Source organism: Penaeus vannamei, chromosome 6 (assembly GCF_042767895.1).
Source record: "Penaeus vannamei isolate JL-2024 chromosome 6, ASM4276789v1, whole genome shotgun sequence".
Lineage (NCBI taxonomy): Eukaryota > Metazoa > Arthropoda > Malacostraca > Decapoda > Penaeidae > Penaeus > Penaeus vannamei.
The window spans coordinates 8,868,197-8,875,696 of NC_091554.1; the positions used below are offsets into that span (position 1 = coordinate 8,868,197).

Genomic DNA, 7,500 nt, shown 5'->3' on the forward strand with positions numbered 1-7,500 from the left:
TGGTAACAATGATCAGGATTCAAACGATCGCTGTGATAAGTGTTCTTACGAAATCGCAAAAAAAAAAAAAAAAAAAAAAAAAAAACTTATAACGTTAAAAACTTCAAATTAAAAAAAACAACAAATTATCCAGGGTTATGACTTTCTTTTCTATTTTTTTCTGAACATGTTTGGAAAAAAATCTCTTTGTTTTGTAAATGATAGAACGCAGTCTTCCACTTCACCCTGCTGGCACTAGAACAGCTGCGCGGGGCCTGGCGAGCGAATAAAAAAGAAAACGAAAAGAAACGAAAAAATGGGAAGAATCTGTCGTTGATGAGCGCTTGAAGGAAAGTGGGGGGAGGAGGGGGGGAGGAGTTGTTTTCTTTTGTTTGCAACGGAAAAATAGTTGAATAGTTTGGTTATGTTTTATTTTAGGGTACACTGGGGTTTTAGCGGGTGGATGTTTATTCAATCGTAAGGGAAGTATGTTTGATGTAGGTTGAATAACGTAGGTTTGATTGTAGATTGTCGAGGTAAACTTTTGATAAGTCTGGTGATGTCACTATTATTGCTGCATTTGCGTATTTAGTTTCATGGGAGAGAAACGAAGAGAATACACATTTATTAGTTATCTGCGATTATGAACGTTCATATATACCTTGCAAGAGCTAAGAGATAACAAAAAGTATATACAAAAAAAAAAGAAAACAAAAAACATTGGGTGTTAATGATAATAAGGGAACTCAACAATTTGGGTTTCTGGAGCAGAGAGGACCAGCAATTTCCAAAGCGTCTCCCCTGAGGACGAAGAAAACACTCCCTGCAGGTTGATCATAATTTTTCCGTTGCAGTCTCTCCTGGAAAAGAACCCACACACACACACACACACACGCTTCCTCCCCCCCCCCAAAAAAAAAAAAAAGCCCGAAATCAGGTTAAGTAGAAAGCTGTGGTTTGATAACGAGGCGGTTCCCTACGCCCACCTGCATTCCTTGGCTACTTCTACTGGCTAGTTCTGTGTTAATTGCCGTTTAGGTGTAGCCAGGTTCAACATAAGGCGTCGGCTCCCTTTGTGCAGAAACCTGGGTATGCTTTTTCTTGCCTCGGGGACGCATTGATACCATTTTCTCCGGAAGTCGTGCTTTGTTGGAATGCTTACACTTTCCTAATGTTCTCACGTTGACCTTTTCACGTCGTACATATCGTTATGTTACCACGTCCTCTCTTTTTTCTCTCTCCTATTTCTTGATGTGATGTATGTGTGTGTGTGTGTGTGTGTGTGTGTGTGTGTGTGTGTATGTGTGTGTGTGTGTGTGTGTGTGTGTTTGAATGTGTTTATGTGCAACTGGTATGTATTGCAGTTTTCGAATAAAAAGTCAACATGGAAAATAAAACAAATATTGCAACGTGAATAATATAGGCCTACATTACACGATGAACGCAAATGGACAATTCAATTAAATCAAGACAGTAAAAATATACTTTAATTCAGTCACAAATCCCAGGCATGGAACTGCGTGGAGTGTAAAAGACATGGCCATGTTTTGACGTCTCTTGTTTATGAGGCGTGGGTTGTTTCCCTCACAATGCCTTGTTTGGGCAACCTCTGCTTATTTTTCCCCACCAAATGGTTTTCGCTTTATTCCATCTAGATCAGTTTGATTCATGGTAAGAAAAAATAATTAAACCGAGCCAATGGGGTTAAATCATGTTATCTTGTTGCACTCAAGGTCGTCGATATGATTTTAGTCACATATCCCCTCCCGTTTTTTTTTTTTTGTTTGACTGTTGAACTGTCCAGAAAGGTCCTGGTCGTTAACATGGCGGGGGTGGGATGGACGGGGGGGGGGGGCTGTGACAGCACATACGTCACGGGTTTAGAGGGGTGAGGATAAGGGGAGGGGTGGCCAGAAACAGGAAAGTAGGGGGAAATTTGGAATGGGTCAAAAAGGAAACAGGGAAAGGAGAGAGAGAGAGAGAGAGAGAGAGAGAGAGAGAGAGAGAGAGAGAGAGAGAGAGAGAGAGAGAGAGAGAGAGAGAGAGAGAGAGAGAGAGAAAGAAAGAGAAAGACAGAGGGAGAGAGAAAGAGAAAGAGGGCGAGAGAGCAACCACAGGAATACAAACCCCTCGCGCTGTACACATTGACACGTTGACAAATAACAAAAGATCGTTATCAGAAAGTCATTCACACGAAATTTGGTCGTCGTAACCGCACATGGCTGACCAATTGCTGAATGGGCTTTGACTTATCTCTATTCTTCGGAACAAAAGTACTAAAACTTAACTGTGGGCGGACCCGTCTGCACGATAGGCCTATTGTGCTATTTTCAAAGGACGGGGAGAGAGTTGGAGACAGGCTTAGATAAAGATGAAAAAGGAGGATACGATGAGGATAAATGGAGAGAGAGAGAGAGAGAGAGAGAGAGAGAGAGAGAGAGAGAGAGAGAGAGAGAGAGAGAGAGAGAGAGAGAGAGAGAGAGAGAGAGAGAGAGAATAAGATAGGAGAAAAAATTAAGGCGTTAAATTCCCAAAAGTAGAAAATGAAAAAAAAAAAACATAACAAAAAACAAAAACAAGGAATGAAGCAAAAAAAAGATAAAGACCAGAAGGCCATAGATACCTAAAAGGAAGAAATGGGACATACAAGGTAACAGCTGGCCTTTCCAAAAGTTGACATGGGTGGAACTTCAACTATACAAGTCTTAGTTTGTGACAGTCCTTGGTGGCGATTAGACCTATTGTATAGCATCTCTTTATTTTCTGAATTGTATTTTTCCCGGGTGTGTTCATATAGTTTTGTAGATGTGGATAACGTAATTTTGTTGAGGAGGAGAAGGGGGGTATATTTTCGCATTTTAGTTGTTTATTATTGTTAGACTACATCAGTAAGTCGATTTCTCTGTTCACCTTTTCATAATTTGTTGTTACTGTGGTTCTGCATAAATCAATATGCACGTGACAGGTGTCCAAGCGATTTCAGTCTCTCCCTCCATCCCTCTGGTGTTCGTCGTTGTGTTTTAAGGGATGCAAGAATGGGTTGGGGATCGCATGTAAATAAAAGGGGGGATAATTCATCGAAGGAGGTACAGGTAAATAGGGGATGGGGATTTAGTTTCTCGAAGAGGGGTACGGATAATTAAGCGGGAGGGGCATAGTTTATTGAAGGGGACACTTGCCAAGCCCGTAGTTACACGGCTGCCGCCAGTGTGATCGGACCAACGAGTTGATGCCGTCACACTGATCGCACTTGAATCCTGCGTCACGCCTGTGCTGCTATCAGCGTGCGTGGGTGGGCCTCTAGCCTCTCCCGCGCTGCTATAAAAGAAGGTGAGTAATTGCTGTGATAAAAAATATGTACAGACAATGCTTTCATGTTCTCTGTCTTGTAACCTTTCTTAGGTGAAGCCCGTGAATAGAATCAGATTCGTGTTCACTTATCTCTAATATAGAACCAAACAAATCCTTCTCAATTACACACAAGGTTAACAATCAAGCACATAATCTTGGCCTTTATCACCACACCCTACACACCGAACCTGTAGAGATTTGGATCAATGTCATTGATAAGCTTTAATCGCTTAGGCCTATACAAAAGGGCACAGGCCTAAATCACGCTAGCACAACCAATGAAGTTTTTCCTCGACGGATGAGATGAATGAGCGGCCGGTGAATGGGATCGTCTTGAGGTGTAATAAAACCAGACATTCTTTCGTTGGTTTTTGACACTTGGAGATAGGCCTGGATGCGTTTTTTTCCTCTGGGCAGTCGTCGAGGGTCTCGTGTCGATTTGCATTTAGATTGTAGTAATCGTTCTCTCCTCTCAGTCTGATATTCGGATATATGCTTTTGTTTTGTTAAATTCACCGTAATTAATATTATATTTCGAAAGATTCAGCTTCTTCCTCCATATATATTTGTACTATATTTAAATCTATCATTACTGATGAATATACATGTATATATATATATATATATATATATATATATATATATATATATATATATATAAACGTTTATTTATATAATGCATACATACATACGCACACACACACACACACACACACACACACACACACATATATATATATATATATATATATATATATATATATATATATATATATATATATAGAGAGAGAGAGAGAGAGAGAGAGAGAGAGAGAGAGAGAGAGAGAGAGACATACAAACATACAGAGTCCCTTATAAAATCAACGGTGTTCTTTTCCGGTGACGATTGTATCTGAATACTTAAAAAGTCACATAGTTTTCTGGCCGTAGCCTTGAATTAAACGAAATTATCCATCATAAAAATCAGATATTGTAAATACTGGCATTTTTCAGTGGTCTGTCTCGCAGTATACTCAATATAACAGACAAATCTCTTCCTTATAACGGGTTGAAAGATGGTTCTCTTATGAATATTAATCATGTTATGACGAGTGGCGATATTTTTTGTTGGTATAATTAAACATGAAATACTTCCTGGTATCATCCTCAGTCAGTACCAACCAGTGTAAGATCTATTAATTATACTTCCTTGACTGAAGCCTCTAGACTAAATCTGAAGCCCCAAGACGCCACCGGGTGCATGTGCGTTCGCCTAACACCAGGCTGTTTACGTTCGTGTAATGTCCCACGCCAGCGAGGGTCTCCCAACGTTTCGCTTTTCCTGACCAATGGACGTGTCAAAGCAAAACTCGACCTTCGGCTGAGTGCGCACAGGTCCGGATCCTATTGCTCTTTAACTGCAGATGAGGCGATCAACTGCAGGCGCAATAAAACCGTCTGACCGTGGCGGAATGGCTGCCAATAGGAGGGCGCGATTCGTAAGGACAGATCCAGGAAGATAGCCCAAGGGAGAGCCTGCGAAGAGTGTCATAAAGGATGGATGGGAGCGGCCCGGCCTAATTGGAATCTGTTTCATGGGATATGTTAATGAATGAGAGGGCTATTCCAATGCCGTATTCAAATCTGGAGATGGGAGAAGTCCCTACGCAGTGCAGATAAGATTTTAAGGAAAAGAAAAGGGCAACCAAATTCGTTCAACATCCGAATGAAAAGGTCAGGGACGCTATATACTGAAAACAAGCATAGTTTAAGATTATGTATCTCGCAGTCCCATTTTAGAAAACCCCAAATAGTTTTCTGCTGATTTGACGTTCAATAAACTGATAAATGAAGCCCATAACCCTGCTACCCGAGCCTCCTACCCCTACCTCTCCCCCGCCCACCTGCCCACCGCACCCATCTCCTCGCCTCTTCACCGCAACCTAACTCGTTGGCACGGTAGTTGGGGACAATGAACGGAGGAGTTCTTTTAGCGATGTCTCTTTCCCTTCCCCCCTCTGCTCTGTCTCTGTCTGTCTGTCTGTCTGTCTGTCTGTCTGTCTGTCTCTCTCTCTCTCTCTCTCTCTCTCTCTCTCTCTCTCTCTCTCTCTCTCTCTCTCTCTCTCTCTCTCTCTCTCTCTCTCTCTCTCCCTCTCTCCCTCTCTCCCTCTCTCCCTCTCTCCCTCTCTCCCTCCCCCCCACACTTTTGCGTTCTGATAACTGTCAGTCATGAGCTTTATTCATAGGAAAATATCAGGAGTTACGGAAACAGCCTACACTCTATATTATTTTTTATGTTATATTTTTATCTTATTTTTTGCTATCGAATAGTTTCTTCGCATTATTTTATCTAACCGTAATATGGTACAGATTAATGGGAAGGAAATCCCTTTTATTGTATATTAGTATTTGCATAATTTTTAAATCTAAATTTACATAATTACCGTTTAGTTTATTGCGCTATTGTAATCAGAATCTTACATGCTCTCGACGGATATAATTACAGCTAATTAAAATAAGTTTATCAATATGCAGAAACACCTGCGCCTCAATCTCAAATTATCTCGCATGGGTTTCGAGGGGTCCTGCGTGTAAAGGTTTATCTGCGCCCTGTTAATCAGCTGTTAGCTTCCCCCTCTCGCCCACACAAAAGGAAGTAGTTTGGGATCCGGGCGTAGCGTGCAACACACAACGCTTGGAAATAAAGTACAAAAAGAGCACGAAGAGAAAAGAAACGAAGACCCCAGACCGCTAGACGACCACGCATAATGGCACAGTGATCAATCTTTGTCCAAAAGTTCTCCGCCTCGTTCTCTCCATTACAGCGTCGAGAGCACCCGAGGGCCCGCGTGGACTGGCAGTAAGTCACGATTTTGATATTTCACACTTTTCACACGTTTAAATTGAAACGTATCTTGTAATAAACGTTGGGTGCGTGTGTCAGAGAGATGTTGCAGTGTTATGATGGATGGGTTTTGAGTTGCAGTGCATTATGTTCCGATCACGTCTCTTGCATAGACTTGTATGGGATGTGAATTATTGAATTTTCAGCATATACTTGAATGATATGAAATAATGAGTGCCATGATCGTTTAAATGAATGTAATATTTTTTTTGGAAAAATATAGCCCGCCGTTTACGTGAATAAGGTCGTCCATATTTTGTACAACACAGAAAATGTGCTTTCGAAACAAGAGAATGCCTTTGATCTACCGTTATGATGTTTTTCTGATACAAGAAAGACCCTTGTTTGAGTTTTATATGCAGATAATGAGGGAGGAAACTCTGGAGACATGCGACAATCTAGAAAATATACGAACCAAAATTACGGCATGTAAAAACTGCTCACAATCTTCACTTAAACCGTGGAAAGTCTCACTCTTGAAGTCACGCTGTGCATGGCAACTCCGGTCTTTGTGGCAGGCGTAATGATGTCCCACGAAGATGTAAACTGCGAACCCATAAATATACTACAGATAAAGATTCGGACAAAACTACGTACATACACCAGCTTTTTTTCTTATAAGGGAAGCACACCTATACCCGTTTCGCGAGATAAGCCTGAGTTTAGGTAAACCGATTTCCATTTTGCCTTCCGCGGGTAGGATCCTTGAGACCATGAGCAGTAAGGTCTAAAATCGCACGTCGCTCAATTTAGCACCTTCTCCCGAGCGTGGAGGAAGGTTGATTGTAAGGAAGATAGGCAAGGTGACATGCAGGTAAGAACGGCGATTGCTGCCTTTTTAGGTAGGCCGCCGCATGGGTAACCGCTGTCGCCATTAGCTCAGGAAATAACTGTTAATCAAGCCGACATCTTAAGGGTAGGAAATGGAAAATATAGCCAGGTAGTTCTTGGTCTCTGTCCCGAGGTAGCCCAACGTGGTAGGTGGAGATATGACGCGCTTGAAGTGAGGGATAGCTTCAAGGATGAGGAGAGACGCTTGATAAAAGACAAGGAAATGTGAAAGAAACAGATAGAAAAAAAAATAGACGAAGGGTACAGGAATGAGAATTATTGATTGGTTTAAAAAAACGCGGGATTAGATAACCCATTTTGTATTTAAAACAGTCTTCGTTCTCCAATAAAAATGCATCGATAGCTTCTTTAGGCGAGGCAATAAAACAAAATAAACATTCGGGAAAATCAGTCTCAACGGACGATACTACGATAACGGAAATCAGGTAGGCAGG

At 41.4% G+C, this 7,500-nt stretch overlaps 1 protein-coding gene across 3 annotated transcripts in view; it reads left to right on the forward strand.

Moving 5' to 3' along the window:
* LOC113800181 (myosin-2 heavy chain) overlaps window positions 1–7,500 on the forward strand; it is a 97,170-nt gene that overhangs the window by 2,923 nt on the left and 86,747 nt on the right. The window contains exon 1 of one of the 3 annotated variants that reach the window (XM_070122603.1): window positions 3,174–3,309. The exons of 1 other annotated variant lie outside the window; for it this stretch is intronic. The gene's annotated coding sequence lies outside the window, so the exon portion shown is untranslated. Of the gene's footprint in view, window positions 1–3,173; window positions 3,310–5,917; window positions 6,170–7,500 lie in introns of those variants that run through there. One more of the 3 variants, XM_070122602.1, reaches the window with a different exon arrangement.